This window comes from Tauraco erythrolophus, chromosome Z (genome assembly GCF_009769465.1).
Source record: "Tauraco erythrolophus isolate bTauEry1 chromosome Z, bTauEry1.pri, whole genome shotgun sequence".
NCBI classification, from domain to species: Eukaryota; Metazoa; Chordata; class Aves; order Musophagiformes; family Musophagidae; genus Tauraco; species Tauraco erythrolophus.
In genome coordinates, this window is record NC_141496.1 from 8,796,066 (window position 1) to 8,820,077 (window position 24,012).

The following is a 24,012-nucleotide window of genomic DNA, read 5'->3' on the forward strand; positions in this document are numbered from 1 at the left end:
ACTTTAACTCAATTTCAGCTCCTTTGAGGTCAAATCTACTTCAGTTTTTCTTGGCTTCTTGTTTCCTTTTTTCTCTTCCCTTTCCCTTCCTTTCCTTTTTCCTTTCTTTTTTATTTTTTTTTAGCTTTCTCACTGACATTTATTTTGAATGGCATCCTTACATCTTGTATAATATTATTTTTCTATTATTAAAGAAAAAATAATCACTCTCTTTCCACCCTCCCCTTCTGCTTGAAGATGAAAGCTACTGGCTTCACTACCCCTAGAAGGGAAATAATAATAATAATAGCATCTTCCATTTAAATAGTGCCTTTCATCCCAAAGCAGATTACATGTCGGGCCAATTTGTGCTTTCTGTTACATGGCTATGCATCCAGAATAATTCTATCAGAATCAATAGTGTCTCTCTGGACTTATCCCAGAATTAATTTCTATAGGATTTAGGTATGTAGAGGTCACCACATCATCCTTCTCTGCTCCAGCAGACGTTTAGCGTTCACTAGTGACATATCAGTCCCCAGTCAATCCATCCCCATCCATAGATGATCTCCATCATGGCTTGAGCAGGAGCACAACAATTTATAGCTGCCCAAACTTTCAGATTCAGTCTGTCAGTCAATGGTGTCAGAGGGTTCTGAAGACTCTGGACAAATTTTCTTTGATCTGAAGGACTGTGTAGCACAGTAATGTGTGTGTGCTTTGCAAATCACTCTGCACTCCAGTCTATATCAGAGAAGACAGCACTACAATCCTGGCTGAAGAGCCATGCTGATGAAGATCTGGACAGTCCCAGCCCTCCTTGTTGCACAATGGTACAAGTAGCAAAGAATAACAGACAATAGGTGCAAATGGAGCTGTTGAATGGTCTGGGCAAGATACCAAGGTTAGGATACAAAACCACTTCCTGCTGCTCTGCTTTCATCTTAGCATTACCTTTTTCTCATGTCAAATTGAAGTTCTGGGAGCATAGTTCTTTCTCCCTGTGGTTCTATAATGCCTAGATTGAGGATGATGTTTCCAAATGCTACTGTGAGAAGCTAAAAATTATGTTAAAGTTGTACTGCAATGTCTATAAACTGGAGGATGAAGAAAAAACTGTGCTGAAGTGCACTCTTTGACCATACACTGACTACTTGTCAGGATGAGACTGAGACGTGTCATGCTGCCAAGCGCCTTAATTTCCATGGAATGAAACCCCAGCACAGAGCAGGCATAGAATGATTATACAAACTGTGTAATATGTCCCTCAGTGTGGACGCTTAGGGACAGAGTAGTGTAGAGCACAGCAGAATGCCCTTGCTCAGCAATCTAGGCACAATTAGTGGCACTATCTGAAGTCTTTCAATTTAGATTAGCTCAGTCATGATTTGCTTAAAAGGCAATGATTTATGTTTTCTGGTTTAACCTCTTATTGTTATGACTTGCTCAGACCTTTATAGTTACCCCTTAAAGTGAACCTTAGCATTTGTGTGCTCTCCAAGGAGTTTAACCTCTATTTCATTCATTAATTTCTCTAGGCAATCTTGCCTAGAGATCTGTCCAGGATCGAGTTTCCTCATGGTATTTCTGGTACTTTCTACTTTAGGTCATGGTTGAATATACCGTGAGAACAATCTGTTTCACAGCATTTTCACATGAAAATTAAACATAAAATCAATGAAACTTTTTCTGAATTGGAGAAAAGGCAATTTGGACCAAATTCAGTCTGAACTTTGAAGGGTAAGGGTAAGGAGGATTTGTTCTATCCAGAGAAATTGGTTTGGTCACCCTCAGCTATAAACTGTACAAAATTCACAATATCCTGTAGCTGGTTCTTGTATAAATAGATTGTACATTTACAAAGAAGAGGATTAAAACCATCTTCCTTAATTACATCCTATAATTCATAGCAGGATAACCTTGTAAAAGACCAAACAGTAATAGGGGCAGAAAGGGCTTAGCGTAGAGCACAGAGAATAGCAAGAGTTTGCCCTTTCCAATATACAGTCTGCAAAGAGTTGTGCAGGACATGACCATTTGGAAACTCAGAGACGACATGAGAGAGGGGACATTGCTGTTGCAGGGCCTGAAGCTGTAAATGTTTATTCATGTAGCAATCAATTCTAGCTAGCTACCTCTGATGCAGACACACATACATATACGACCTCTCTGTATCAGAACAGATCTCAATAATTTATATACTTCTCTACACAACATCTTTATGAAGTAGGATGTTTTTTTCTTCTTCTACTCTTCAGAGTAAGGGGCTGAAGTGCAAGGAGACTAGAGCTGTAATATTTTCCAGTATCAGAAAAGGATTTATGCCCCCAGGATAAAGAAAGGAATTCAGAATTCTCCATCATTGGCTTACTTCTAGAATCTGGGGGTTTATAATTTGGAGGTTTTATAAACAATGTAGCATAAAATAGAGTTAAGCTTGTTCTGAATTGTCTTTTGGCTGCCTCCATGTCAGTTTTCTTAACTGCAGTGAAAGTGGACCCCATAATTGACCTGACTTTATAATATGATATTTAAGGAATTCTCCACACAATGGATGAGGTATAGTCGTTTTCCTTTTGGCTAACCATCTCATACTCCATGCGTGCTCGTTAGCCAAAAGGTGAGCATGCAAAAGTTGTGTCCTCCAAAAAACTGCCTGTTTTCAGGCTAGTAGTTTCACTGTCTTTAATGTCTGAACATCCTTCTTTATGCAGCAGTACAAGTTCGATGTAGATCACATGAGGACACATAAGCCATTTGTTTCAACTTGTAGTAGACAAGCGACAGATTTATATTTTGAGACTGATTCTATCCCACCTGTAGATGGTCATGGATCTGCCCTAAAGTTAGAATGGTAGCCAACAGTTCATCCGGCATAAGGCCTAAGAGCGAAGAGTTAATCCATCAACACCCTTTGAGCAGGATTTAGCAAGAAGTCTCTGTTGGTCTGTGTGGTGCTTTGTGTTGACTAGTTGTGGACTTTTATCTTGTGGTAGGACACAGACTGTATCAATGCACCAGGTTTTCCATCAGCCATCTTCTATCAGTAGATATCCCAGTCTTCCGATCTTGGACAGGTTGCTGATGGAAAGCATTAATTTGGATGTTTTTCACCTTAGAGAGGGAAGAGAGTCCAGTGACATTTCTGGAGTTAGTTTTGCCTGTTGACTAGCTCTGCTCTGCTGCCTGCTCAACACGTGGGCTTTGTAAGTCACTACGTGTAATGTCTGGTAATCTGCCAACCTGACACTTGGCTTATGAATCACTTTGGTGGAATGAGGCATGAGATTTATTGAAGATAGTTAAGTGCTGAAGCTGGAGGGTCCAATAGATTCACTTTGTATCTTACCTTCAGCAATTTGCCTGGAGAAACACGGGAAGGCTGAAAAGAAACAGAGACTAGAACCTGTGTGTTTGACTATATTCTTATCCCCAAAGATTTTACAGTCTGAAATCATTAACAGTGAGATAATTCCCTAAGGTAAAGATCAAGGAAACCTTCATTTGTCTTTTTTTTTTTTTTCAATTTGATTAGAAATATTTTTTTTTCTGTACAAATTCAACAACATCTGAGTGTATCTCAGTTTTTTTATCTCAACTTCTCCATTTTATATTTTTCTTTTGCTAACTGGTGACAATGATTCAAACCCAATGTCATTTTCTTGTGACTTCATTGCTTCAGAATAGAGCAGAGGAAAGGACTCCAGCTGTTTATATTCAGTATGTAACAATTACAAATTTAATTTCCAGAATCTTTCTGCAGGTGTGGTAACAGTGCCAGGAGAGTGAAGACAGGTGGTTACAATGAGTCGTCTAGGGGTGAATTCTCAGCTGTAAGCCCATATACACAGTTTACGGAAGAAAAACTGACTGTATACTAACACGGTAATGTGCTAGTGTCCAGCTTCTTTCCTACAAGGAAACAAAACATTGAAAGTATAATGTATGAGCAAAGTAAGCTACAGGTAAGGGACAGATTATTTATTACCACAAGTTATCAGGGCTGTTCCTGTGTTTGATGTAGGAAACTTCAGTTTTATAATCTCAGCTCGCTGTAGTCATTGATGCTGAGGAATCTTGTTTCTCCTTCTGGAAAGCTAATCTTCAGCCTTACGGTTTATGAATAAATTGCTATCATCATTTTCTTGCAGCAACATTGGCTCTAGCTTGCGTAACTACCCCAATATTCTCACCTCAATGTATTTGTATAGAAAAATTGTACCTTTATTCGCCATTTATTTTCACAGGTTAAACCAAACAAGCTGTCTTACTCGTCTGTCAAAGAATGGATTCTGCAGTCCCAAATACTTTTTCTAGTTCAGCATTTTCTTAACATCTTGTTCAAAACAGATTGGACTCTGCTTGATGTCACCAATTGACTTGTAAAATTGCAACCATGCTTCCTTCAAATAGAATTATTATTGTTATTATTGACATTGTTATTGACACCTCTTGTTGGTGATCAACAACTTCTGATCTACACATATTGTTTCTTCCCTCTTCCATTATTCTTAGTTCAAGAACTTTGAACATACAACCATCCAGAGGGACCTTGATAGGCTTGAGAATTGGGCCAGTGCAAACTGCATGAGCTTCAACAAGTCAAAACGCAAGGTCCTTCACCTGGGTCGGGCCAATCCTAGGCACAAATACAAATGGACACAGAGTGGGTTGAGAGTAGCCCTGAAGAGAAGGATTTGGGGGTGTTTATAGATGAGAAGCTCAACATGAGCCGGCAGTGCGCTCATGCGGCCCACAAGGCCAACTGCATCCTGGGATGTATCAAGAGAAGCTTGGTCAGCAGGTCAAGAGAGGTGATTCTCCCCCTTTATTCTGCTCTTGTGAGACCCCATCTTGAATACTGCATCCATTTCTCTTGTCCCCACCATAAGAGAGACATAGATCTGTTGGAGTGTGTTCAGAAGAGGGCCACAAAGATGATCCAGGGGCTGGAGCACCTCTGCTATGAGGACAGGTTGCAGGAGCTGGGATTGTTCAGCCTTGAAAAGAGAAGACTTCGGGGGAACCTAATAGCTGCCTTCCAATGCCTGAAGGGAACCTATAGGAAGGCTGGGGAGGGACAAGAGTGTCCACTGATAGGGCAAAGGGAAATGGGTTTAAGTTGAAGGAGAAAAGATTTAGATTAGATCTTAGGAAGAAATTCTTCAGTACGAGGGTGGTAAGACTTTGGAATAAATTGCCCAGAGAAGTTGTGGATGCCCCTCCCTGGAGGTGTTCAAGGCCAGGTTGGACGGAGCTTTGAGTAGCCTGGTCTAGTTGAGAGGCGTCCCTGCCCATGACAGGGAGGTTGGATTAGATGATCTCTGAGGTCCCTTCCAGCCTATGCCATTCTATGATTCTATGATTCTATGAAATGAGACGATTTGTGCCTCAGTGCAAGACACTGTGCTTTTCCTAATATAGTCCTTTCTAGTTCTATTACTTAACTCCTCAGTCTGCTCTTTTTTCCACAGTACCCTGGTTCCCCTCTGTGTTGACAAAGTGTCTGGCTTTGTGTCACCAGCAGTCTGAAATAACGTGCTCCTATTTCCAAGTAATGAAAAGGGTAGCCTATCTGATCAAGAGTACTGTTCCTCTTCCCTAATAATTCACCAGCCAGCTCCTTATGCATTTATAACTCCTCAGCTAAGTCCTCAACTAATCCCTATCCCCTCTAGCTTCAATAATAATTTCTAGAATGGACCATATTAAATGCTTTCCTGAACTCCAGGAAGATTAGATCTATTAAATTTCACTTGTCTAGAAAATCAGTTATCATGGAATGGTACCAGTTCAGTTTGGCAGTTCATATTTTCTAGACCTTTTTTTCCTTTCTCGTCTTTCTAGCTTTAAATTTCTTTTTCTTTCAAAATATATTCTAAAACTTTGTTTGCTATTGAGTCTAGACCAGTTGGTCTGTAGTCTCCTAGGTCAAAGATTTGATCTAAAAATAACAGAATGATTTTTGTTGTCAGAGAAGATGCAAGAAAATCCTCCCCACTGAGCCCAGCTGAGAAGAAAGAATCTCTGCAAAGATTATTAAATGTATTTTCCTGAGATAAGTGATGACCTCTTCAAGTGTAGGTGGTCATGAAAAGCACCGTCTTCTGAGTGCCAGTTGAGCATTCTTGGCTTAGGCAGTTCACGCACTCACTTCGTAGTGCTCCTCTCCTCACTGTCTCTGGCTTCTACATAGGAGTGCTGTTGTCATGCCTGATTCTACCCAGGCTGATTTCAGATGGAGAAAGAAGGAAAATAAAAGAAAAAGGGGGGAAAATAAGAAAGAAAAAAAAAAAGAGGGGATTAAAAAAGAGGAGAAGGAAGAGAGAGAGGAGTGTTGGAGAAAGGGACAGAGAAAATATTTCATTGAACTGTGCTTGATATTTTCAGGGAAGTTCATGATCTATACACATTGGAAATCATTTACATCTCCTCAGGACCTCTCCTAAATCGCACCATTTGTTTTTCTAGTTTCCTCCCGTAAGTTTTTACTTTTCGTATTTGCAGCCACCTCAGTTTAACCCGACTTCTGCTCACTTAAAGAGAACATCTTGAAAGATGCTTTCCTCTGTCTGAAAAACAGTTTAACCTTCACTGCATCAGTCAAGGCTGTTTGGCCCTACTTAGAATATCCTTAATTGTGTCTAAAGCAAATTACAAAGCTCTCTTCTCCACTACGGTATCCCACTTGCTTTGCCTTTCTTTATAGCTGCTTTCTAAGTTGCCCCTGTTCCCATGACACTATGATGAGTTTTGGATCATTCACGGTGTTTAAACCTTTCAAGAACATTTTCCACATGGAGAATCCTCTTAAAGCGAATACATCATTGTACATGATTATCATGCTTAAAGGAACAATCAGCAGAACAATGTGTCCTGTTCTCAGTGTTGCCTGTGAACTGCGCTTTCTTCTTCCTATTTCTTACCCTTCCTGGTTTGTTGCAATTTGTTTGTCTGAATAGATGCAGGGTTGGAAAGCAACTGCTGGTAAATTGTCCATCAAAAAGACACAAAATTTTGTTCTGATTAGAGCAAGTACGTTTCAAAAAGATTGCAATGTGAGTTTGGGGCTTTTTCTACCTTTCAAATAATGACATGAAACTGATCAGAAAATATTTCATTCTGGCAAAATGCAGCTTCCTCAAATCAGTTTCCTGCCCTCTATACATTCTGAATTTCCTGCCTGCTTTGTCCTTCTCTCCATCAGCTTTCTTTGTATACCAAAAAAGCCCCAAGGCTCCAAACTTCCCTATTTCTTCCTCTTCTACATAGCCCTCATCACACTTACCTGAACTTGCTGTTGAGAAGTGTGCTCAAAATGTGATGAGTGTCTGGAACATGTGGTTCCCTCTCCATTGCTTCCCCTGCAATCTGAACAGGTCCCATGGCCATTTCTTGTACCTGAGTTGCTTGGTCCAGATCATGATTTAACCATGAGCTCTAAGGATTCCCATTTCTGATGCATTAGCAGAACAGTCTTAAAATCTGCTACAGAAAATTCAACAGTGCCAGATGCACAAATATTTGAACTTAATTAATGTTCATGAGATGGTTTCCTCCAAAGAATTCACTCTCAGTAAGCAATTTTAACACGACACCCTGCTCTGAAGCATTATGGAGCTTTTCACATGATGATTGCTCCATTCCTGATCATATTAGTGCCAAAGAGGAATTCCAGATATGCTTACATTAGTAGTGCAGGTGTACAATAAAAAAATTTTGAACTGTTACTCTTCTGAGATTTCTGGCAGCTCACAGTAGACATTCGGACAGCCCATCTATGGTAGCCTCAAAAAGGCTGTCTCAGGATGCTGTGCCAGTTTTTAATACAAATATATTTACCATCCTGCCCCTGGCTTCAGCCTCACTATGCTCCATTCCTTCCCCCACCCTTGCTGTGGATGAAGTTTTTTAAAAAATAAAGGCTTTCTTAGCCAGTAAAGTACTGTTTGTAAAGAAATTTTCTGCTGTTCCCTTGTAGTAACTATATAGTGTTTAGAAAACCTTAAGTGATGATTGTTAGCTGAGCTGGTTGCTTTTTTTTTTGCTACTTGACCACTAAAGATGTGTGCTTGTATGTCTATCTGTAGCTATATACATAAAATAAATCTGGAAAAGGGTAATTTCCATTGGAAGAGTTTTCTTGTAATAAAAAATCCAGAACATTCAGCTTTCTATTTTTGAAATAAAATTTATTCAAGTTCCATATTAACAACATAAGTACTTTTACCTCTGCTTATGTTTTTTTTTTTTTTTTTTTTCCTTCCAAAGAGAGCAAACCAACTATGCATAGGCTGCCCTCTTCCTTCACGCACAGAGGTATTCTCAATGTCTTTCTCCATGTTTTAATATTTCTACAAAATGGGAAGTTCATGTGACAACTACAGCCAAGTCAGTGTAAAACTTACATTCAACCTCAAGTTCACAGTTCAATAGAAACAACACTCAGCTTCAAGATCCTTATTGTGTTTGGATTTTTCCTTTCATAAAGCACATACTTTTCCTTGAGCAACGCCAACAGCTCTGATGAAGACAGTAATCTCTGCAAAAACCTTTATTATAAAAAATAAGTTTTGAAAATGTTACCGCGGCAGAGTGAGGGGCGCGGCAGTTTGCGCGGCAGTTCGCGCAGGCAGGGCGAGCAGACAGAGCAAGCAGGCAGAGCGTTGAGCCCGGTCGGAAGTCCCTGACTGACATGGTGGTCACTAGGCATAAAGCGAAGGCTGCCTCCAGCCTGGGGCCAGCCAGGACCGACGCAGCCTCCCAGACGGACCCCCGCTGGGTGCACGCTGCCACCCAGGTAAGCTGCAGGTCTTGTTCCCCAAGTGTATTGGCTCAGGTTGCCACCGGGGAACTCACTTGTGGGAGCTGTGCCAGGGTGGAGGAACTCCTCCGCCTGGTGACAGAGCTCAGAGAGGAGGTAAGCAGGCTGAGGGCCATCAGGGAGTGCGAGAGGGAGATTGACCAATGGACCAGTACTTTGTGCTCCCGCCCGCAGACCCAACAGGCTACCACAGCTTCTCAGACTGAGGAGCCCCCAACCTCTCCCCACCTGGCCGGGAAGAGGAATCCAGGTGGGAATGAGCAATGGCAGCAGGTCCCTGCCCGGCGCGGCAAGCCTGCCCCCTCTGCTCCTGCAACTACCTCCCAGGTTCCATTACACAACAGATTTGAAGCTCTACAAGTGGAACCAACACCCAGGGAGGATGATGATACACACACGCTAGTATCCTTCCCTAGGACCACACGTATCATCAAGACAGCCTCAGTTAAAAAGGAAAGGCGGGTGATTGTTTTAGGAGACTCCCTTTTGAGGGGTGTGGAGGGCCAGATTTGTAGACCTGACCCTTTACACAGGGAGGTCTGCTCCCTTCCTGGGGCAACAATTAGGGATGTAACAAAAAAACTCCCATCTATAGTCAGACCCACTGATTACTACCCTCTTCTTCTTTTCCAAGTTGGTATGGATGACATTAGGAAAAGAAACATCCGGACTATTAAGAAAGATCTCAGGGTTTTGGGAAGAATGTTGAAGGGATCGGGGGCCCAAGTAATATTCTCTTCTATCATACCGACTCTAGGACATGACACAAGATGGAAAACAAAGATCGAGGATTTAAATAATTGGCTACAAAAGTGGTGTGAGGAAAACAACCTAGGCTTCTTTAACCACGGGCTGACCTTAATGCCAGATCTTCTATCTAGGGACGGGGCGGGTTTGTCTCCACAGGGGAAAAGGCTGCTCGCTACAGAACTAGCTGGGATCATCAACAGGGCTTTAAACTAGATGTGAAGGGGGTGGGGGGTATTATCAGACTTAGAGGATTAACAGCCGAGGACGGCCCTCCATTGTCTGATGAAGGGAGTGTAGGCAGGTGCCTTCGGCCTGCTGCCTCAGTGATACTAGGGGGTGATATGTGTAGTCAAGAGCAACACACAAGTTGCCTAGAGGTTAAAGAGAATCCCAAAAATAACAGCTCAGGTAATAAAACTTCCCCCGCTAGGGGTGCCGTGGGGTCGAAAGCCCAACTTACGTGCTTCTATACAAACGCACGTAGTATGGGCAATAAACAAGAGGAACTGGAAGCTCTTGCTATCCGGGGAAACTACGACATAGTTGCCATCACTGAAACATGGTGGGATGACTCGTATAACTGGAGTGCTACCATGGATGGCTACAAACTCTTCAGGAGGGATAGGAGAGGTAGAAGGGGTGGTGGGGTTGCCCTGTATGTAAGGGAAGATCTAAACTGTTTAGAGTTAAATGTTGGGGATGACCTAGTAGAATGTCTGTGGGTGAAAATCAAAGAGGGGCCTATGAAGGCGGATATTGTAGTGGGTATCTGCTATAGGCCACCCTATCAGGACAGTGAGACTGATGAGCTATTCTTTAAACAACTGGGGGAAGTCTCGCGCTCACTAGCCCTTGTCCTTATGGGTGACTTTAACCTGCCTGATGTCTGTTGGAAGTATAACATGGCAGTCAGGAAACAGTCTAGGCGGTTCCTGCAGAGTGTGGAGGACAACTTCCTCTCACAACTGGTTAGTGAACCGACTAGAGAAGGAGCTCCCCTAGACCTGCTGTTTGTGAACAGAGAAGGTCTTGTGGGAGATGTGAAGGTTGGAGGACGCCTGGGGCTTAGTGACCACGAGATAATAGAATTCTCAATTCTAGGGGAAGTTAGGAGAGGGAACACTAAAACGGCCAAGCTGGACTTTGGGCGAGCTGACTTTGGGCTGTTTAGAAGTCTGGTTAACAAAGTCCAATGGGAGACAGCTCTCAAGGGTAAGGGGGCGCAGGAGGGATGGTTACTATTCAAAAAGGAAATTCTGGAGGCACAGGAGCGAGCTGTCCCTGTGTGCCGGAAGTCGAGCCGCCGGGGTAGAAAACCAGCTTGGATAACAAAGGAGATTTGGGAACATCTCAAAAGAAAAAGGGATGTCTACAAGTCTTGGAAGAATGGGCAGGCATCCAGGAATCAATACAGGGAGGAAGTTAGGGCATGTAGGGAGATAATCAGGGAGGCAAAAGCCCAATTGGAACTTAGACTAGCCAGCTCCGTAAGGGACAACAAAAAGTCTTTCTATAAATATATTAATAACAAAAGGAGGGCTAAAGATCACCTCCAGCCCCTACTGGACTCAGGGGGTACGTTAGTCACTAGGGATGAAGACAAGGCTGAGGTCCTTAATGCCTTCTTTGCCTCAGTCTTTAATAATAAGGTCAGCAGTTCCCAGGTGAGCTGGCCTTCGGTGTCTGAGTGCAGGGAGGGAGAGCAGATCGAAGCTCCTGTGATCCAAGAGGAACGGGTCAAGGATCTGCTCCTTCGGCTGGATGCCCACAAGTCTATGGGGCCTGATGGTATCCACCCGAGAGTCCTGAGAGAGCTGGCGGATGTCATTGCCAAACCCCTGTCCATTATCTTTGGGCAGTCTTGGCTCACTGGGGAAGTTCCGCTGGACTGGAGGCTGGCGGATGTTACCCCCATTTACAAAAAAGGGCGGAAGGAGGATCCGGGGAACTACAGGCCTGTCAGTCTGACCTCGGTGACGGGCAAAGTCATGGAACAGGTTATCTTGAGTGCTATTAATGAGCACATACAGGTTAACCGGGTGATCAGGCCCAGTCAACATGGGTTTATGAAAGGCAGGTCTTGCCAATCAAACCTGATCACCTTCTATGACAGGGTGACCCGCCTGGTTGACGAGGGAAGGGCTGTGGATGTAGTTTTCCTGGACCTCAGTAAAGCCTTTGATACAGTTTCTCATAGTGTTCTGGTGGAGAAACTGGTAACTGCTGGCCTGGATAGGCACACCCTCCTTTGGGTTAAAAACTGGCTGGATGGCCGGGCCCAAAGAGTGGTGGTAAATGGGGCTAAATCCGGCTGGAGGCCGGTCACCAGTGGGGTTCCCCAGGGCTCAGTGCTGGGTCCAGTTCTGTTTAACATCTTTATCAATGACCTGGATGAGGGGATTGAATGTACCCTCAGTAAATTTGCGGACGACACCAAGCTGGGAGGCTGTGTTGATCTGCTTGAGGGTAGGGAGGCCCTTCAGAGGGATTTGAACAGACTGGATCGTTGGGCTGAGGCCAATGGCATGAGCTTTAATAAGGCCAAGTGCAGAGTCCTTCACTTGGGGTATAAAAACCCCAAGCATCGCTATAGGCTCGGGGAGGAGTGGCTGGAGAGCTGCCTGGCGGAAAAGGACCTGGGGGTGTTGGTTGACTACCGGCTTGATATGAGCCAGCAGTGTGCCCAGGTGGCCAAAAAGGCCAATGGGATACTGGCGTGTATCAAGAATAGTGTGACCAGCAGGAGCAGGGAGGTGATCCTGCCCCTGTACTCGGCACTGGTGAGGCCGCACCTGGAATATTGTGTCCAGTTTTGGGCCCCTCGCTTTAAGAGAGATATTGAGCTCCTGGAGCGAGTCCAAAGAAGGGCGACTAAACTGATCAAGGGGCTGGAAAATAAAACTTATGAGGAGCGGCTGAGGGAGTTGGGGCTGTTTAGCCTGGAGAAGAGGAGGCTGAGGGGAGACCTGATTACGGCCTATAAATACTTGAGAAAATATGGTGGGGAGTTAGGGGAAGGGCTCTTTACATTAGTGATGGGAGATAGAACAAGAGGAAATGGGCATAAGCTTAGTCAGGGGAGATTCAGGTTGGATGTTAGGAAGTATTTCTTCTCTGAAAGGGTTGTCAGCCACTGGAATAGGCTGCCCAGGGAGGTGGTTGAGTCCCCATCCCTGGATGTGTTTAAGAATAGGGTGGATGAGCTACTTGAGGATATGGTTTAATGGGGATTAGGGATGGTTGGACTCGATGATCTCTAAGGTCTTTTCCAACCTAGAAATCTATGAATCTATGAATCTATTTAGTTTAGCTGTTTACGCTTAATACTTCAGCCAATTATATCTACTTAACAAATGGATATCTACAACTACAAATATTTTTTTTTGTCACATTATGGTTTTGAGGAGATTGTTATTTGTTTGTTTTAATGCTTGTTGGGGTGTTTTTTCCCTTTTTTTATTTATTTTCCCATTAGTCCTTAATTTGAACACCTTTTTTTTCACCAGATAGGAAACCTGGGACAAGTTCCAAGTTTCCCAAATTTAGTCATCTGTGTGAAGTGCTTTTCTTCCTAAATTCTTTAGGCATATATATTTATAATCACTCTAAATGTCTGCATGGACATAAACACACACGTGTGTGTGTATCCATATAAACTATCCTGTATATGATCTGCAGTCAATAAACAGGGATTCTGAACATAATATTGTTGACTAAGGCAAGACCTAGTTCAATTAATTTTATACCTCTAAAAGTTGGGTGTTGAATAATTTGTTTCTGCACATTAAGTGGAGAATGACTGCAGAGGGCTCTTTGTGCCGGGTCTCTTAGGTATCGACCTCAGGCTGAGAGTATGGAAGTCCTGGTGATCCTTCCCTCATTTCAAGATGTGAAGAGGACACAGATGGATGACTCAACTAGATGACTTATATCTTGATAGTAAAGCTTAAGTCAGGTAAATGTATATTTAAGTACAAGCTTAACTTTTTTAACCGGGAAGATACACCATTGCTATAATGAAGTTTCTGAAGTACTCCAAGTTAGGTTGTTCTATTTCACTTCTTTGTACCAAAGCTTGAAACTGAAGATTTTGCTCTCAAGAGCAAAACGAATTGCACAAAATGCTTTAGTATTCATGGGATTTGTCTCTTTGCTTTCTGTGCAGCATCACAGGTCACAGATAAAAATCAAGGCTGCATCTCCATGATTAGGGAAGTGATTTTGGTGCCCAGACACCAGGCCTTTATGAGAGAAAAGGCACTGTATGAATGTGAAGATATCACTGATAGTTATTATCAATAATAAAAATATTAACTAATAATCTGAAAAAATACAAGTATTCTGTTGATGAAAAAGGTATTTAACCACTGCTCTTCTCATATTAATGAGATTCGATTTTTCAATCAGTATGAAGGACATCACCTGTGCTCCTTGCCTCCAGGTTTATCTACATGAGTGGAATAGATTCTAAAAACTGGTGCTTAGAGAACTTTCTCAGAAAGATATTTCCAAATGTCAGCATTTTCTATTACTTTGTCATTGACTTCTAATGTGTTTTCAGAATGATTTGGTCCTTTCTTGGGTGAAGAAGAAAAATGGAAATAAAAAAACCCTTATATCATTCATTATTATGCAGCTTTCGCATTGCAAAACACAATTTATAGCTAAAAACTCACCTCCGTTTCTGTTGTGCCACTTCAAATGTCCAATGCTAAACAGAAAGAGCTATAAAAATGTCTGCCCTCACTCTAAGAGATTCAAATGATTGACAATAAAGTGGAAAACTGTTAAACATGTAACCTTGGCGTGAGTTTCATGGAATATTTATTCTCTCACTGTTGTATTCTTTGGTTTGTTTTGTTATTTTATTGGAATGTGTTCTATTCAGTTGTGCCTTGCAGCATCTATGCATGAGTCAAATGCCTGTAGCGGGACTCCTGGCAGAAAGACAGCAACAGGAGACAGCTCACAGGCACATAATCTATGTGCTAGGGACTGGCTCAAAACTTTAGGGACCTGCAACTACTCACTCCAAGGGGCAGCGCGCCACCGCACTACCTAGGAACAAACTGCAGAAATTGTTGAAGGCTGGCTGGACGTGGTCACTTCCTACTGCCTACCCCTCTGAGGCTGAAAGTTACCTCATAGAGCTTAGTTACTGTTTTGTGCTTGGGAAGCTTCTCTAGGTGATGGATAAATTAAGGCTGGAGCCACGACGGCTCCTCACTAGGTGTAATACTGGATGAGCAGCTGCTGTAGTCCCATATGCAAGTACAGGAACACTAAGCAGGACAATCGGAAGGGTTTACTCCTTCTTCCCCATAAACACACTTCCCCATGAGTTTAAACACTGCTGTTGCAGCCTAGTCCTATATAATTCAAAACAAAGAGATGACTGTAAATTAAACTTGAAAGCATTATTACACTTGAAAAAGATTTTAAACTTTCACTGTTCTTCTTCCTGCCTCTTGTTTCTCTACCTTTGTGGGAATTTTTTCCCTCTTTCCCTGGTAAGACAATGAATTCTGGTTTCCCCCTAAAAAGAAATATCAAAATGTAACACCCTCAGAAATAATGTATGAAATATGACATATCCAAAACAGAATCTTTTTTAGCTGTTTTTGCAAAACTCCACTGTGGTTCAGCTAGTGAAGGAAGAAAAAAACCCAACCAACCAAACAATGACAACAGCTTGGGACTATAATGTGCAAAAATAAAAGTAATAATAAAATAGGGAATATAAAAGAACTGACTAAGTTTAGCTAGAATAAACAAAGGGCCTAATGCAAGGACTTCACTGATGCTAAGTGGACTAAGGTTTGACAGAGCTGCAACAGAGATGAGCTTTTCATGTCACTTGAAATGGAGAGTTCCTCTTGTAAAAGGCTACAGCAGTCTTAACCCCTCGGTAAATCTCAGTCTGTGCTCCATCAAACTTCAGTCCACTCAGTATCAATGAAGTCAGTGCATTAGGTTCTAGAAAATTCATCTCCCACCTCTACAAGAAGCTATATCAGCTAGAGATGATCTCTGGTCAGGAACTTCCTAACCTTTAACTGCTTGACTTTGCATTCTAAGCATTTTTGAATATAAGAGTAGGGAGAAGGGTAAGTTTATCCATTTGATTATGTTCTGTTGTGGTAGGGTTTTTTGTTCTTCTTTGGTCTTTTTTTATTATCTTCCCCCCCCCCCCCCCCCCCCCCCCCCCCCCCCCCCCCCCCCCCCCCCCCCCCCCCCCCCCCCCCCCCCGCTTGTTCTTGTTCTTGTTTCTTTTTCTTTTTCTTTTTCTTTTTCTTTTTCTTTTTCTTTTTCTTTTTCTTTTTCTTTTTCTTTTTCTTTTTCTTTTTCTTTTTCTTTTTCTTTTTCTTTTTCTTTTTCTTTTTCTTTTTCTTTTTCTTTTTTCTTTTTCTTTCTTTTTCTTTTTCTTTTTCTTTTTCTTTTTCTTTTTCTTTTTTTTCTTTTTCTTTTTTTCTTTTTCTTTTTCTTTTTCTTTTTCTTTTTCTTTTCCTTTTCCTTTTCCTTTTTCTTTTCTTTTTCTTTTTCTTTTTCTTTTTCTTTTTTCTTTCCTTTTTCTTTCCTTTTTCTTTTTCTTTTTCTTTTTTCTTTTTCTTTTCTTTTTTCTTTTTCTTTTTCTTTTTCTTTTTCTTTTTCTTTTTCTTTTTCTTTTTCTTTTTCTTTTTCTTTTTCTTTTTCTTTTTCTTTTTCTTTTTCTTTTTCTTTTCTCCCCCCCATTTTGGATTCATTGACATAGACTAATATAGTTAATGCCCAGCCTTCTTCTACAGTGATGGTGAGACATACGTCTCCCTACGGCACAATTTAGAGTCCAGACAGCATTCCAAATCACCCTCTGGAGGATCTCTTTCAATAGGCTTTTCCATTGCCTATTGAACAAAGACAGATGCCCATAAGACTAACGTTAACCTCTGTGTATTTTATGTTTCCCAGTATGAAGGCTTTGTATCTTATTTAAACAATGGTATTACAAATTATTCTTATAAACTATCTCACAATGAAAAGGGAGCAAGTTAAATGGCAAAAGTTTTGTTGTGGAAGAAAATCTTTGTTTATATTTAAAGGAAAAATATCTGCTTTTCCTCAAACGAGGGGAAATAGAAAAAGAAAAGTAGTAAAAGTAGTTATGAGAAGAGGTTAATACGTGATGAAAATGCTTAGTGTAGCACTATAATTTTCAGATCTTGATTACTTTTCTCTAACTATAGCAGCAGTTTCTAACGCTCCTCTGGGAAAAAAGAAATGTCAGTGAGATCTCCTTTGACCAAGTTAGAGCTTTGATTTCACGGTTTCCTAAAACTTCTCAAGTACTAGCTTCCCAGAAACAGATGAATTCGATTTCCTGATAACAAGAAGAGTATAAATAAACAAGCTCATCTGTTTGTTTATATTTATTTCTCTGACTTGCTTATTTGTATCTGAGTATATGGGTATTAGGGTTACAAGGATCTCCTGCAACATTGAAGGCTAAAAAGTACCAGGAGATTGTCCACAGAAGGGGCAGTGGAATTGAAGACCCTGAGTGTTAGTTTTCTGGTTTAGTCCTGAGAAGATTTTTCTTCATCAGAGTTTTCATGATGAAGGGAATCTCAGCACGTGGAGCTTTAATACAGGGCAAGTTCCCAAATGTGGACTGAGTAAATCCCTCTGCTAACACAAGGCTGTCCCGTGCTGCCTGCTTGTTCTCTTACGGGGTAACCCTGATTCTATCAGCAGCAAAAAATCCTTGTGGCACTAAAGATCTTTTTGGCTATCTTTGACTTAGGGTATGGCTTACACTGTCCCCATGATCCATTTCTTTCCTGTTGATAGGTGAGTTTCAGAAGAATGACAGGATCACAGATAAGAACAGTTTAGCCACTACACATTTCACAGTGTGACTTACCTAGACATCAGTAGCCAAGTCACCTAGTATAACTCTATCAGTGAACGAAATTATGTTTTTAGCACACTGCCTTCGTTTTCAAATACTTCGTTTTCAAATACACTGCCTTGTATTTCCTTTGCACATGGCCTCTCCTTCCTGGCATGCAGTGTGAGATATTTTGACTGAATGTCTTGCATATGTAATTCTTTGCTCTTGTTTAGGTTTATTGATCAGTGAATCACATGATATCAATTGAAATATGCAGCCTAATTTAATGTTCTTTTCTTTAAATAAGGACGGAATATACAGCTTATGAAAAGGAATGCTAAAAAGGCAACAATAATAACAGTTTCTAAAATTCTGCTTCTTTTGGCTGCCTTCTTACTCAATTAGGAAGTGGTGTTTCTCTAATAAGATAGAGAAGACGGTAATATGATAGGAAGCCATTAATACAATATAATCACAGCCTAAGATCAAACTCATCTCCTGTCTCTTTACCTTGTTAAGTGTTTCAATATTTTATGTTGTAACGTGATGACCAGAACTGATCACTGTAATCTAAGTGTGGATCTGACTAATGCATTGTATAATCAAAGATTTTCATCTGACTTAAATTCATTTGCATTTTCTTGCTCTTATTGTAGAAAGGTACCCCTAAGATTTAGTGTGGTTAAAGATCAAATTTCATCATAGTTTCTGTTCTGAAAGGCTGTTAAATTCCTTTTTGGCCTTGAAAGTCTGCATCAAATGTTGAGGTGTATTTGCTTTCTTTCTCTCTCTTTCTCACTCTCATTGATTTTCTTGCTTCTTCTGCTCATAGTTCATGCATATATTCATTAAAATTTGCCTATATTTTTCTAGCAGAGCATGGAGAAAACACAAGCATGTGGTATTTATATCTTTCTCTCCCCTTATTTTTAAAATGTCTTTATTTTGATATATTTTATTTAGTTTATATATTATTATTAATTGCATTCTTTTGGTTGATAAAAACAAAGGTTAATTCTAGCTAGTGATAAAAAGGATTAAAAATATTGTGACCTATACCATCTCCCTTTTCTCCACACGATCTTATAGCAGCTTTCTATTACCTAAAGGGAGCCCACAGGAAAGCCGAAGAGGGACTTTTTACAACGGCGTGTAGTGATAGGACAAGGGGCAATGGATTCAAACTGGAAGAGGGGAGATTTTGATTAGATATAAGGAAGAAATTTTTTACGTTGAGGGTGGTGAGGCAGTGGAACAGGTTGCCCAGAGAAGTTGTGGCTGCCCCATCCCTGGAAATGTTCAAGGCCAGGTTAGATGAGGCTTTGGGCAACATGATGTGGTGGAGGATTTCTCTGCCCATGGCAGGGGGGTTGGAACTAGATGATCTTTAAGGTCCCTTCCAACCCTAACCATTCTATGATTCTATGATTCTATGGTATTTGGGGCCTTTAGGCAAGGTAGTGTCCAGAGCAAACCTAGATAGGCCCCTTCATATTCGTTCTGCCCTGGAGAACAACAAATGATTTTGTTCTCAACATTGACATGGATGTATCATACTCTAATAAATCTCCCAGACAACCACAATCTTTTTGCAAATCCAAAGATGATTTTTCATTTTTCTTGAAATAATTTTCTGCTCGTATCTAAGTTTAAAATTCTTACAATTGTCATTAAATCAAATCTAGTGCCAATAGTACTCAGGCTTCTTTTTAGGTTTTCTCATGTCGTGCATGATAGCTGAAAAACATGTGGAGAAGGCTCTCCAACCAGCAGCCTGTCTAACCGGCAGCCTCTTTCTCTGTTGTACAGGTGCATTGCAAAGACAGAAAAGTTACGCCTTTAAGACCTCTACATCTAATGGATAGAGTTGGGTAAGAAATAGCCTTGCAAATATTTTTGAGCTACGACTCCCAAATCTTTGCAAGAAAAGTGCAATTCATGAAACTTGATTATTCCATACTTTTAAAATGAATCAAAATATTGAACTGAATCATTTGGAAAAGTTTAATTTCTGTATCAACCGTTTCCTTGAGTTTTTTTCCATTTTATTGGTTTGAATTTTAATTATGCATCTAGAACCACAAAAAAATTGTATTCCTCTTCACTTAGGAATCGTGAAACTATTACATTTTTTCAGTTCCGAAGTTTTTGAAAGAAATAATATAGTTCTGTTACTTTAAGTGAGGTAACTTTTAGCTAACTTAGCAAAAGGCACCTCTGATTTGGGAATCTGCAGTACTATTCCTATAATGGGTGCTTTTGAATTTTTATCATAATGCAACAGACGAAAGGTTGAATATTCTTCATAACTACCTTGGCAGAAAAGCTGAATTTCCATAGGTGAATTTCAGAATATTGACAAAAATTACAGATCAGAATTGTCAATTGGTTTGTCTTATACCTCTGAAGATATTGATTTGAGTGGAACAGCTAAAAGCACATAAAGTTGAACACAAGCATGAGTGCCTACATTAGGACCTCAGCCACATAACTTAGTGGAAGGCATTTATCTGAATTCTCAAGGGAAATTTGAAAATACTAACCATGTACATTAAATCAACAATACTTTACAGTCTCCAGACTTAACACTAGCACCACATTTTCACTTAGTTATTGTAAGACCTTCATGACAAGGATGTAACAATAAAGCAATAATAATAGTATTATATAAGGCCTAATAAATGCATAAACATATAAGAAATTAACTCCAAACATTTATAACATGTAATTGAAAATTAATCTTTCTACAGCTTGTTTTTATCCACCTTTCTGAGCTTTAAGGCAAAGATACAATTTTCTATTTAATGCTCTAAAGCAATGCAAAAAAGCCAAGTGAAATATTTTCATCCTCTGTTACATTCTCTAGGACTTTTTCCTTCAGAAGTGGCAATTTCTGAGATTCTCAGTGCTAACCTACTGGACTTAATAGCTGAGCTCCAATAAAATGACCAAGAACCCTGATATTTCTTTACTTAGTCACAATGGCACTTTAGGTTAAACAATCATTGGCTCAGTTGTGAAAAATGAGATAAATTAAAATTATTTTCTTCGCGAGGACCAAAGACTTGGCAAGTAATGTATTGAAGAAATTTCCTGGACATAATGGGTTACATTAATTTTCAACTGCAAAACAATTCCTTCAGCATTATTTTTCAAGCAAGGAAAAAAACCCCACAACTTCCTATTCATGCTATTTATTTCTCACTGAAAAGCAAAAACACGTTTCAGAGAAGGTATTAAGAAAAGCATATCAGGAAAAACTGCAAAAAACTGACTGTAAAGGATTCCAGCTAATTGGTTACCAATTGCTTTCATCCAAATGTGGTTAGTTTTAGCTATAATGGAATAAAAAAACAATCTCTTCCTTTGTTATTTTAATCTGAGAGCAGTTTACTTGTTCATTTTAAACAAATTTTTACTGAAATCTGTCTATTCTCCATGAAAATCTTTTCTTACTCCCATTGATAGTACTGTTATTTGAATAAGTTGAAAAGAATGCCATTTCTGCTTAAAGGTGCAGCCCTTAACCTCTTCGGGCACAACTGACAACAAATGCTGTTGTTCTCTGATCCCAATGGCCTCCTGTTACTCTATTTAAAATGAATGTAGTGATTACAGACCCGTTTCAATAACTCGGGGCTTTACTCACTCCTGGTATAAATTGGTATTGCTGTGTTGCAGTTAATGGAGCAATGATGACTTTGATCAGTAGAGAATTCAGCCATCAGGGAGCCCATCACTCAAGTTATCACTGAAATTGCTATTAATTGGGACCTCTGTGGGCAGTCACAGCAGGGAGGCCAAGGTGTGACTGAGCAAAGGTCTGATCTCTGATCCCTTCAAGTAGTGAGCAGAAGTATGAACAGAAGAGAAGCCAGAGCAGGTCACACCAAAATACATACAGCCCAGCGCCCTGTTTCCAGCCCTGGCCCATTGCAGCTGCCTGGAGAAGCAAATAAGATTAGGGCAAACATTTTCCTGATATGTTCTCCCAGACATCAATGGTTCATGTGCACAAGAACTTTCCGAACAGCAAGTGGCCTCTTTGTTGTACATTAGAATATTCTTCCTTCAGTTTCTTCTTTTCTGTTTTGAACTTACACATGCTTTTTGCATGTACTATATGAGTTGTGGTCAATGGTTCAATGCCCACGTGGAGGCCAGTGATGACTGGTGTTCCTCAAGGGTTGGTACTGGGACCAGTGCTATTTAACATCTTTGTTGGAGACATGGACAGTTGGATCGAGAGCACTCGCAACAATGTTTGCAGATGACACCAAGTTGTGTCATGTTCTGGACACGCTGGAGGGAAGGGATGCCATCCAGAGGGACCTTGACAGGCTGAAGAAGTGGGCCTGTGAGAACCTCATGAAGTTCAACAAGGCCAAGTGCAAGGCAGTGCACATTGGTCGGGGCAATCCCAAGCACAAGTACAGGCTGGATGGAGAATGGATTGAGAGCAGCCCTGAGGAAAAGGACTTGGGAGTGCTGGTGGATGAGAAGCTCAACATGAGCCGGCAATGTGCGCTGGCAGCCCAGAAAGCCAACCGTATCCTGGGCTGTATCAGAAGGAGCGTCGCCAGCAGGTCAAGAAGTGATTCTGCCCCTCTACTCAGCTCTCGTGAGACCCCACCTGGAATATTGTGTTCAGCTCTGGAGTCTCCAACACAAGAAGGACGTGGAGCTACTGGAACGAGTCCAGAGGAGGGCCAGGAAGATGATCTGAGGGCTGGAGCACCTCTGCTATGAAGACAGGCTGAGAGAGTTGGGTCTGTTCAGCCTGGAGAAGAGAAGGCTCCGGGGTGATCTTATAGCAGCTTTCCAGTACCTAAAGGGGGCCTACAGGAAAGCTGGAGAGGGACTTTTTACAAGGGTGTGTAGTGATAGGACAAGGGGCAATGGATTTAAACTGAAAGAGGGCAGATTTAGGTTAGATATAAGAAAGAAATTCTTTACATTGAGGGTGGTGAGGTACTGGAACAGGTTGCCCAGAGAAGTTGTGGCTGCCCCATCCGTGGAAGTGTTCAAGGCCAGTTTAGATGAGGCTTTGGGCAGCCTGGTGTAGTGGATGGTTTCCCTGCCCATGGCAGGGGGGTTGGAACTAGATGATCTTTAAGGTCCCTTCCAACCCTAACCATTCTATGATGCTATGATTCTATATCCCACAATACAAAATTCCACAGCTTAACTGTCGACTCTGTAAAAAATCCTGATACAATCCATAGCTAGATATACGGCGCTTGACAAAGTTTATCACCTCATATTTTTTTGTGCATAAACTGAAACTTAAGTGTCTAGTTGAAATTGAAACTTAAGTGTCTAGTTGTGCACTTATTTTGTAAAAGTGAAGAAAGAAAAAAAAAGTAACAAAAAAATGCAAGTATATCATAGAATCATAGAATGGCTGGAAGGGACCTCAGAGATCATCTAATCCAACCTCCCTGCCATGGGCAGGGACGCCTCTCAACTAGACCAGGCTACTCAAGGCTCCATCCAACCTGGCCTTGAACACCTCCAGGGAGGGGGCATCCACAACTTCTCTGGGCAATTTATTCGCAAGTCTCAACACCCTCGTACTGAAGAATTTCTTCCTAAGATCCAATCTAAATCTGTTCTCCTTCAACTTAACCCATTTCCCCTTGTGCTATCAGTGGACACTCTTGTAAAAAGTCCCTCCCCAGCCTTCCTGTAGGTTCCCTTCAGGCATTGGAAGGCAGCTATTAGGTTCCCCCGAAGTCTTCTCTTTTCAAGGCTGAACAATCCCAGCTCCTGCAACCTGTCCTCGTAGCAGAGGTACTCCAGGCCCTGGATCATCTTTGTGGCCCTCCTCTGAACACACTCCAACAGATCTATGTTTCTCTTATGGTGGGGACAACAGAACTGGATGCAGTATTCGAGGTGGGGTCTCACTAGAGCAGTGTAAAGGGGGAGAATCACCTCTCTTGACCTGCTGACCATGTTTCTCTTGATACATCCCAGGATGCAGTTGGCCTTGTGGGCCGCATGAGCACACTGCCGGCTCATGTTGAGCTTCTCATCTATAAACACCCCCAAATCCTTCTCTTCAGGGCTACTCTTAACCCACTCTGTGCCCATTTGTATTTGTGCCTAGGATTGGCCCGACCCGGGTGAAGGACCTTGCATTTTGACTTGTTGAAACTCAAGCAGTTTGCACTGGCCCAATTCTCAAGCCTATCAAGGTCCCTCTGGATGGCATCTCTTCCCTCAAGTGAGTCCATGGCACCACACAACTTGGTGTCATCGGCAAACTTACTGATGGTACACTCAATGCCGTCATCCATGTCGCCAAGAAAGATGTTGAACAGCACTGGTCCCACAACAGACCCCTGAGGGACACCACTTGACACTGGTCTCCATGTAGACATCGCACTATTGACCACAACTCTTTGAGCGTGACCATCCAGACAGTTCTTTATCCACCGAGTGGTCCATCTCTTAAATCCGTGTCTCTCCATTTTAGAGACAAGGATGTCATGCGGGACAGTGTCAAACACCTTGCACAAGTCCAGGAAAACGACATCTGTTGCTTTACCCACGTCAATCAGAGCTGTAGCTTTGTCGTAGAAGG